The sequence below is a fragment of the Macaca nemestrina genome, chromosome 2, assembly GCF_043159975.1.
Source record: "Macaca nemestrina isolate mMacNem1 chromosome 2, mMacNem.hap1, whole genome shotgun sequence".
Lineage (NCBI taxonomy): Eukaryota > Metazoa > Chordata > Mammalia > Primates > Cercopithecidae > Macaca > Macaca nemestrina.
The window spans coordinates 161,168,657-161,173,283 of NC_092126.1; the positions used below are offsets into that span (position 1 = coordinate 161,168,657).

General features: G+C 41.4%; 1 pseudogene; it reads right to left on the minus strand.

Annotated features, from left to right (window-relative positions):
* Window positions 1-1,262: 1,262 nt before the first annotated feature.
* LOC105470280 (eukaryotic translation initiation factor 4B pseudogene) lies at window positions 1,263-3,752 on the minus strand (annotated as a pseudogene).
* Window positions 3,753-4,627: the final 875 nt, after the last annotated feature.

Below are 4,627 nucleotides of genomic sequence, written 5' to 3' on the forward strand. Positions count from 1 at the left end.
CATTTCTATTTTAACAGGGGGGCAAGGTAGGGGAGAGGGAAAAACAGTTTGGTATCTATTTGGAGGGAGAGTAGACATGAAGGGGGCAAACCCTAGCTTCTCATTATCTACAATCAATGTTTTTTTTTTTTCTTAAAAAAAAAAACTTCCAATCTTCAGTATCTCTTTAAAAGCTCACTTCTTAGCTACTAGCCAGTCCACCCTAATTATTTAAATTCATTTGGTACACACATTTGTCCACCAGGTAAATTATATCCATTACGCCCACTGCTGCAGCACGTATAAACCAACACCCCTGCATGGCTGAACAGGGCCTAATCTAGGACTGATGGGAGAAGTGCTTGCAAACCAAGATCAAGGTGTCATTTCTCTGTTAATACTGTCTACCAGGCTGATCCCTACAAAAATGCACATAAAAGCAGGCAAATTTAGCTACTGTGTTGCAAGAGAAACCAAGACCTTGTTAAATAGTTCTCTCCATTACCATTTATTCTCTCAAGGGAAGCTTAAAAAAAAAGGAAAAGAAAAAGAAAAAACAACCCATTGGTCTGGCCACCTCATAAATCCAGCAAGCATGGGTGTGGCATTTGAGTGGAGAAGGAAACTTGGAGGAAAACAAAACCATCAAGGTTGTAAGAAAGGCTCCCAATTTAACTGTCCCTGTCCCTATTTATCCACCTTTATTCACCACCCAAGACCATCCATTACCCTAGAGCACTCTGATCTATAAAAGGGGTCAAAGCATCAGGAGCAGGCAAGGAGTGAGAACCAAAAGGCATCAAGAAACCGATTTGCTTGAGAAAAGCAGCAATTCTTCCTTTCACAGTTCTCCATGGCTGAGAGAGAAAATGCCCAAGAGATCATCTGTGTGACTTAGAGACTGCTTTTTGGGAGGTTAAGAGCAGCATGAAGAGCTTAAGAAGACAAGAGTCTAAATTTTTAAAGTTTCAACATTTCAACGGAATGTGGATATATTCAAACTTTCAAAAAGGACAGTGTTTAGAAAGGGTAAAACCAGGACACACAAAACATTGGGAATTATCATGACCCCCAAGTGCTTCCGGCTCCAGGAAATAACCATTCTTTTGTTTGCTGGAGGTCACACAATTTTCCCCTATTACCTGATGCAAAATGACCCATTACCTCCCAAAAGCTTCTTTTCAAACCACTATTTTCCCATTTATTTTGGTCCAATGCAGTCCTATTCTTTATGGCCTATAGACTCACTCCCAACTACCCCCCCTGGGGGGTAAAAAAAAATGAAAGCATTCCCCCTAGACGGGCCCCCAAAACTCAGAATTAAATAACAGGAGGGGTTGGCAGCCTCCTGAAGACTAAAACAACTTGAGGCTAAATCTACCTTTCCAAGAGTGAAAAATTTATTCAGATAATGTTTGAGAATTCATATATGCCACAATAGGATAAAACTAAAAAGCAGAAATCTCACACTTTTCCTTATACGTCCTTCCCCTACCAACCAGATTCCAGATCTTGTATCACTGTCATTACCATTTCTGCTAAATGGAGGCCCCTAGGCACTAATCTGGCAACTGCATGGTGACATAACGCACCACAACTTTTCCACTAAAAAGCTGTAGTCTCTTTCTCTCTGGCTATATTGGCGATTCTCCAGTTACTTCAGTACTTTAAAGGCTGCAGCAGCATGCAAAATAATTTCATTTAAAAAAAAAAAGGTAAGAAAAGTCTCCAGGAGATGGTGAGTTTTATTTTATCTTGTTTGGATAGAGGTTTGATTTGCTCTCGAATGTTCCAGGGTGGAGAGAAACTAGGAGAAAGCACAGGATGTCAAGGTCTACTGGGCGTAATCGTCTCCCTTGTTTTCATCTTCACCAGAAACAGAGATAGCAGCATACTTGCTTGCAGAACTGAACTTGGAAGCTGGATTTTCCTCAGGTTTCTTTGGCTCAGGTGTAGATTTGGAGTCTTGATCCTTTTTGCCATCTTTCCCATCTGACTCCTTCCAGTGGTCTTTGTTCCCTCCATTTCCTGGACTACAGTTAGAGTTCCCAGTTTGGCCTTTTGGGACATTCATCCCATCCACTTTACTTTCATCTTTCCTTGCTGGTCCTTCCTCAGATTATTGAGCTGGAGCTACTTTCCCCCACCACTTGTAGGGGATTGCTGCTCTGTGTCTGAGCTCTGAGATGGAGCAGGAGGGTTAGAACTTTGCTTCACCGAAGCATTCTCCTTTGGTGGAGGGGCTGGCATTACCTTTGGGTCAGGTAGGATCAGGTTTGGGAGGTTTAGAAGTTGGAGAGTGACAATCTTCCTTCTTATTGAGTGTTGCGTTTTCTAGAGACTTCTCACTCTTTCTCCTTCGTGCATTTCTGCTGGGTGTGGCGGAAGTCCCAGTCTGCGATGACTCACTTCCTGTCCGCGACCATTTCCGTTCCTGAGTTTCTTCACTTCACCAGCTTGGGTGTCTCTCCCGAGGCCATCGTTCTAGTTATGGCTCATCTAGCTGACGCTGTAACTTCTCTTGTTTCTTTTGTAGCAGTTCTTCTACTTCTTTCTCTAGCAGCTGTGTCAACGGGCTTTCCCCCTCCAAAGGTAGAAGCAGCTCGACTGGACTGGGAGGTACTAGCAGAGGAGTACTCTTCCTTAGGAGTACTCCGAAGCTTTAGATTCAGTTTTGGTCTTTGGGAGGGACCTCTATCATCACTCATATAATCATCCTGAGAGTAATCATCTCTGGGGCTCCACGACCGATCATCGCATCTGTTGCATCGGTCTTCAGAGCGGTCCCTGCCTCCTCTGTAGTCGTTATCCCTGCGGTACCCACTGCCAAACGCTCTTCTGCCAGTGCCTATCTGGGAATCATAGCCTCTATCAAAGTCTCTGCTGCCTGGGTCATCATAGCGATCCTGGCCACCATATTGATCTCATATCCCAGTGTGGGTCATCCTGATACCCATCCCGATACCCATCGCGATACCGGTCTGAATCATACCGATCTCGATACTTGTCTCCAAAGCAATCATCACCTCTTCTGGGCGAGTAGTCATCAAAGCTGTCTGTAGCAAGACCAGCCCTCCAGTCTCTATCTGTTTTGTCAAAATTCCGATTTCTCTCATGGCCAAAAGAAAGATCATCCCTGTCTTTATTCTGTGCTTGATCAGCAACGTCCACTTGAAATCTCCTGTTACCTAGAGATTCTTTATTGAGACTCAGGGCACTGAACAGGGAATCCCGGTCCTCAAATTCAGCATAACCAAAACCTTTCAACCTCTCTGGATTGCTGGGTGCACGTGGTAAACGCACTGCACTGGTATTTAATCCTTTAAAGAATTCCTTAATTGACTCTTCTGTCACATCATAGGGTAGGTTCCCTAGAAAAGCAGTGTAGGTTGGCGATTTGGGAAGACGGCTCCGGTCGATAATGGGTTCCCGAGCAGCCCATGGAGCAGTGGGAAGGATGGAACGGTCAGTTGGGGGCGCTCTATACACATCGTCATCATTACTGTGCCAAGTTGTTGAAACATCTCCTTCCAGGTCATCCATTTCATTAGCCCAGCAGACTGGTTTAGAAACAGCTCCTTCCTCCACCAGTCCCCCATCCTCAGTCAGAAAGTCTGTTAGGGAGATAGTCTTCCCCTTCTTATTCTTCTTTTTTGCTGAGGCCGCCATGTTGGGAAAAGGAAAGAGAACGCAAAGGGAAATCTAATGTTTTAACAACTTGACAGAATAATTCACTACAAGTCTGTTGATCTTAACCCAGCTAGAAACATTTCCTAGGTGTGTCATTTTCTCACTTTGCTCATGTATATTCATGGTTCTGTTATAGTCATAATGGGTGTATATGTTCAATTTGGTATTCTTCCCTTTTATGTAACATGATTTATCCAAATATTTTCTATATCTTATAGCATCTTTATATTCATCATTTTTAGTATATCACTAGAGTATGTCATTTTGATATGCCATAGTGAGTTTCTTTCTATATATCTGTATTGTTGGGCTCTTAGCTTTATTCCAATGTTTTATCATCATAAAATAAACATTATATATACATATACTTTTTATTAAACATTATTTCCTCAGGATAAATTCTATTACTTGGTCAGGGGTTAGGCATATTTATGATTCTTTCAATAAAGTACCATTTTGCCCTTCAGGAAGATTGAATCAATTTACACCGCTATCATTAATGCATGAGCATATCTGCTTCCCGAAGCTTTGCAGGCTTTGGCTTTTATAACTTTTTAAAAGTTTTTCTAAATTTTTTTAAGGCACAAAATGAAACTTCACAGTAGGTTTAATTTGCAGTTATTTTACCAACAAGGTTGAATAGTTTTGAAATTGTGTTTTACCGACAGTGTTTCTTGTTGTATGAACTGTTTTTTAATCATTTGTTTCATAGACAGTTGGTATTTTACCTATTTATATGCACTCTTCATACTTTTTAGTTATTGAACTTTTGTCTTCATGTGCAAATCTTTTCTCCAGCCTTCTGAATTTTTAAATTTCAGCTTTATTGGTATTCATTCCATCAAAGATAAAGCTGTCTAAGTAATGAACCTGTCCATCTTTTTTTCATTCATATTCCATCAACAGTCAAAAAGTGATTTCCCCTAGTACTAGTCTTTTATATGTGTGCATTTGTTTT